Source organism: Schistocerca serialis, chromosome 8 (assembly GCF_023864345.2).
Source record: "Schistocerca serialis cubense isolate TAMUIC-IGC-003099 chromosome 8, iqSchSeri2.2, whole genome shotgun sequence".
NCBI classification, from domain to species: domain Eukaryota; kingdom Metazoa; phylum Arthropoda; class Insecta; order Orthoptera; family Acrididae; genus Schistocerca; species Schistocerca serialis.
Genome location: NC_064645.1, coordinates 628,692,840 through 628,699,090, shown reverse-complemented (window position 1 = coordinate 628,699,090; position 6,251 = coordinate 628,692,840).

Below are 6,251 nucleotides of genomic sequence, written 5' to 3'. Positions count from 1 at the left end.
TGGTTTGTTTCGTAATTATTATTTGTATTTTTACGCTGGGTCTTGCCTAGGGAAAACTGCTATCGAACGATTACATCGATGGGTCGTGTGAAGAATCAAAGTGTGTAGGATCTTTGGTAGTGTTAACTCTGCCGCGTGGAGCGCGGGCAGTGGGAGTCTGGCTGGAGTAGCGAGTGGAGCAGGTGTGTTGTGTGACGCTCCCGCGAGTTGCCGCGCTTTCGGGGTTTGGCAGCATGTAATTGCGCTCGACTCGCGATGATAGTTTCTGACATGGTGTCGCGGACGGGAAGCATTAGCTGGCGCACATCAAGAGCCCATTTCGCCTGGTGACCGTGTCGAGAAGAAGGCGCGCCAACATCCAGCTTCTGCAACAGCGACGGCCGACAATGAGTGACTGTCGCCACCTCCTCGATCGACTGCTTCAAACCTTCAATCAACCAACAAGGAAGACTAAAAGCACGTAAAGTTTCAGAACTGTATGGCAGACCTCAGCTTTTCAAATTGTTCCATTTGCCTCGCAAAATTACAGCAACTTAGCATGAACCTTTGTTGCTCATTGTCCCAATTGCATTGCCAAGCAGGGTCCCTTCCTTTTCCGAAATGAGCCCGAGGGTCGTTGAAATTCAAACGCCAGCATCATTCGATTTCACTGCTTTAATTTCAAAGTTCAGCTGGCTACAATATTTAGATTGCACAAGCACAAATTAAGAGTGCGAGTTTTGTTACCGTATTTTAGTTACCTGTGACTGCAGCTCAGCTTGGTACGTACTAAATTTTACTATTGTTTAATTGTTCAGAATCATTTAATTCAAGTTCAAAGTTAATTCTCTTATTTCTAAATTGCGTAGATTCAAGTAGCTTTTGAAATGATTGTTGAGGTAGTCCAAGACTAGCTTATTTTACTGAATGTCGATGTGCTTCACAAAGAAAGCTCACTATTAACTTCAGTCACTAAATTAACTTTCGATTTTCCGGTTTCATTAATTCTTTTGCTAAATTAAGTGTAGCGAAATTTATTACTTCTGACAAACTTTCAGTTTTCACACTACACGTGTCAACCTTCAGTTGCCACGCTTCTAGTGCTAATTATATGTGTAATAACCTTTCTTTTTCAGTTATTATAGTAATTGTCCATAGGACTGGCGACCGTAATTTCCCCCAAATCTCAAATATCTAATTACCGCTAGTTGATTGTTAACGTAACGGCCGCACATTTACTTTCTTTATTAACTTTATCCCTATTTCAAAATTAATTTCCACCAGTTTCACTTGCATTTTTCCTTTCATTTAGATGTAACCCTTTCCTCCCTCTTTACCGACAGGTTAACTTCGGTGACGATTGCTTTTCCAAAATTCCCATTAGGTACACGCGGTTTCATTTTTCACTGTCATTAAGGTCGATAAGTGAGGGGGAGAATAAGGTGACGGAACAAATTCAATTAGTGAAAAAAGAGGATCAAAGGAAGGTGGAAACTTTAAAGGCTTTAGTATCCGAAGTAGATACCAAAGTGACGAAGCAGGCTAATACCTGCGAAGAGAAAAAAAGGGAAGTAGAAACGCTTGCGACAACCACTTGCCAAGTAATTACGAGAGTGTCGGAATTAGAAAAGAAACTTGACGAAAAACAGAGCTATGTGCCAATCTATGCACATAGTTCGGAATTGTTGACGAAAGAGGAGCGGTTCGACCCCTTGAAAAAAGGCGGTATACACGCGACGGATTTCATTAAGAATTGTGAAAGAGTTTTACCCAGATCATGGACCAATGAGAGAAAAATTAATGTGATTATTGATGTGTTGGCTGGTGATGCCAAGCGTTGGGGCTTAAACCTCAACATTACGGACCTGACTTTTGACGAATTTAAAAATTTGTTTCTGGCTGAATACTGGTCAGAGCAAAAACAGCAAAGTGTCTGGCGTGAATTTGTCGTATCGAGGCCTTTCGATGCGAATTCGCGCGGTTCGATGAAGGAGTTTTGTGAGGGCTGGATCCGCAAGTTGGATTATTTGCGTGATCGCCGCACGGAATCCGAAATAGTCTGGGAACTCTACATGAAGCTTCCAGATGATACAAAACGCTACGTAGGAAGCAATTACAGAACAATAAATGATTTCCTGGAAAGAGTGGAGGATGAGGACAATTTGCGCAATAATCGCGACAGTGGTAGAGGCCGTGGTAACAACAACGGGTACCACAGCAACCACAACAACGATAACCATGGGAATAATGCATACCGCAACCATGGCAGCAATAACAATAATGGTTCGGATCGTAATAACAATCGGTACAATGCAAATAATAACAGGAATGACGGAAACCAGTATCATACTAACGTGATACGGGCTTCACAGAATAGTAATAACGCCAGAGGGTGTGATCAGCCGCCTCAGCAGCATCCGGGGACCGTATCTGCTGGGACGAGACAGGGAAACCATTAGCCGCGCCGGTGAGGGGCCGACCGGGCGTGGAGAAATTTTGGCGGCCCAATAGCAGGAGAAAACTCAGGTGTCGTCGATATGAAAATTCCGTGTGGAATAATCAACGGCGGGAGAGTGTGCCAGTGTTAGGAGAAAGGAGTGCGCCCACAAGTAGTAGGCAGCTGTACACACGGCGGTAGAAAATACATTCATTGTCAGTGAGAACAATTTAAGTAGTGTTCCGGAAATCGATTATAAGGTGCCAGCTGTAATACCCACAGCGGAACTGGAGATTGAGTTTAAGAATGATTCGCAATTGTTGAGAGAAGATCAGATGTCGGATAAAACGTCCGTCATCGAGCGAGGGGATGCAGAGAGGGATGAGGTCTGGTTAAGGCAGTTCGGTCGCTTATACGACGAACTAAGAGATTATAGGGGTCTGTATGGGAGAAGTGTTTATGGGGAGCGCGTGCAGTATTTGCCGCGTCTCGTCCCACAGGAAGATAGTATTTGTGAAGTGATTGAAAGTTCTGGCCCTAACCGGCAGACTTTACCAGAAATAGTTGATGTTAATGGGGAGCACGAGCAAGATTCGTCGTGTTTCGTCCCGCAGGAGTTAGATGTTGAAGGAGTAACGGAAAGTTCTGGCCCTAACCGGCAGACTTTACCGAAAGTTATAGTGGTAGAAGTAGCCGACCCATCCGACGCAAACCTCCAGTTTAAACATTGCGAGAGTATTAAGGGGAAAGATTACGAAAATTTTAGTGATAGCCGGACACAATTGGTAGAAAAGCACATAGATTTCGAGCGTGTATGAGGTTAGAGCTGACGTTATGCGGTCAGACGGTAGCAGTGTGGGTTGCGCAGATCCAGAGGAAGTAATTTCAGATGCGACTGGGCACATTCCTCCAGGTAGATTGGCAGATGAGATCGATCTGACCAAAGAGGAATCAACGAAGGTGACAATTAGTGAATCGATAGCAAAGCAACACTCACTAGTTGACGAGTTACAGGAAAAGGTTTCGGTATTGGAGGCGAAGCTACAGACTAAGCCTCAGGACAGACGTGTTGAAATTAAAACTGTATGTGAACAGAGGCTGAAAAAGCCGCCAGATAAACCGGGTTTGGGATCAAAGCCGGATGGTTTTTTCTGGAATGACCTGGATATAGACGAGGATTTACTGTGGGAAAATAAAGAAACAGTCGAGGACAAGTGTAGACAGATAGTAGTGTCTGTTAATATGCACGACCTACAACTAAACGTATTGATTGACACCGGTGCAGAATTGAGTACTGCATCTGGGAAAATATTTGAGTTACTGAAAGACAGACCTGGCATCGTAGTTATGCCAGTAACAGGAGTGAAAATTATCGGTGCTACTGGGAAGGCCAGTAAACCGGTCACAAAACAGATTTTTGTCAACTTCGAGATATATGGGGCACGATTTGAACAAGAGTTTGTCGTCGTGCCAGACTTAACTACGGAAGTAATTATCGGGTTAGATTGGCTATTAAAGTACCGTGCAGTGATTAATTGCGAAAGCAAAACTTTGACATGTACGTCCCAAGATAAAACAATAGTAGTTAGTTTTGACGAGGCAGGAGACGGTGTGCATAGGCAATACCAGCCTATACACATTGTTAACTGGCCGGATGACATTGACGCAGGAATTAATTTGAACTGCTGTAACGTGAGGAATTTCGGCATTGACGAAAGTGTAGAAAGTGAATTGGAAGAGATAATCAAATTCCCTCCACGGATTGACATTAGTATTGGTGTGAAAAAAGATCGTTTGCGAGAAGTAATGAAGCTAAAAGTCGATGCTGGCATACGTCGTATTGACGCTAAAGCGCGTTTTGCTAAGTTTGCGATCGGAGACTTAGTACTTGTAAAAGCTCATGAGAAATCGAGCGAGATAGACAATGAAATCTCTAAATTTAAGTTTGTTTATAATGGATCATATAAAGTCATTGGTATACCTAACACAAATGCTTATTGCTTAGAGTATCCAAGCTCTGGAAAGCTATTAGGTATACGAAACATTGTAGGCTTGAAATTGTACCAACCTAGGATCGATTCATACCACACAATGGGTAATTTGTACAGTATGTAAAATAGAGTGTAAGATTTAACGATTTGCTAGATTGCCATGCTTTTGACTGACATAGAGGTCATTAAAAAAGTTGTAATTAATAAGTAATTAATGTTGATTAAATGATTTAAGAGTTACTGAATATTAATCAATTTTAAAACCAAGCTGCTAGTTTAAGTTTTCAGCTGAGTCACAGTAGATTAAGGAATGTAAATATGATTTTGTAAATAGCTGTAAGATTCCATAAATATGTGATTTACTAGTCATTGCCGATGTACTTAGACGCTGTTTTAAGTTTCAGGCTAGTACATGCGTGTGATGATGGACAGTGTTGAGTTATCCACTGTGATAGTGTTAATGGACTCCTTGAGATTACTCGGGAGTGAGTTTTTCCCAAAGAATTCAGTGAAGCGGACGTTCTGGAAATGCCGTTACACAGGCGAGTGAGATCAAGCGTGCCGCACAGGCGGGCGCAACAATACTGGCGAGGCGGTGCCGCTGTCGGCTCTTGTGCCGCTGTCGGCATTCTTTGTACTTGCGAGTACGGAAGGCGGAATTGTTTTTCTTCCCGGACAGATGATGTGAAAGAATTCTGCTGTCAATACTTATGTTTTTTTCGATCTACTGAATATTATTTTCTTGTTTAGCATTAAGTGGACTCTCATGGCAAGCGTATTAATAACGAAAAGGTGATATAAAATGTGTATTCTATGTAATTAATAATTAATTTGCGTATTTTGATCTACCTGTTTTTATGACCATGTACTCTGATTAATTTTGTAAATAGTATTCCATTTCATGATAGTGTTACGGATTTTGACGATTTTGGAATAGCTAAACCATTTTCTATATCTTCTATGAATTTTAATATGTTGTCAACATGGTTTATTTTGTGCAAGATGACAGAGTGGAATAAGATTAGGAGTGTGTCCACTCAATTATTATGGTCTAAAAATTGATTTATGATTAATTAGACGAATGCTAAACTTTGTTGATGTTTTGAGCATATGCATTTCCGCTGTTTCTTTTTTGGGACATTTTCTGAGTCTGTTTACGTTACACGAACATCCTCAGACAATGTGGGGCACGTGTAACGCCGGAAATGCATATCCTCCTATTTCCATCTATTGTACTATTATTTTTTCCTTGTTTTGTTACCTCAAGATATGACATTTCTGTCTCTTTATGTATTGTAATTGTTTTACTGTTTGTATATATATATTTATGCACTCATGTCGATGTATAATTGGTTTGTTTCGTAATTATTATTTGTATTTTTACGCTGGGTCTTGCCTAGGGAAAACTGCTATCGAACGATTACATCGATGGGTCGTGTGAAGAATCAAAGTGTGTAGGATCTTTGGTAGTGTTAACTCTGCCGCGTGGAGCGCGGGCAGTGGGAGTCTGGCTGGAGTAGCGAGTGGAGCAGGTGTGTTGTGTGACGCTCCCGCGAGTTGCCGCGCTTTCGGGGTTTGGCAGCATGTAATTGCGCTCGACTCGCGATGATAGTTTCTGACATGGTGTCGCGGACGGGAAGCATTAGCTGGCGCACATCAAGAGCCCATTTCGCCTGGTGACCGTGTCGAGAAGAAGGCGCGCCAACATCCAGCTTCTGCAACAGCGACGGCCGACAATGAGTGACTGTCGCCACCTCCTCCATCGACGGCTTCAAACCTTCAATCAACCAACAAGGAAGACTAAAAGCACGTAAAGTTTCAGAACTGTATGGCAGACCTCAGCT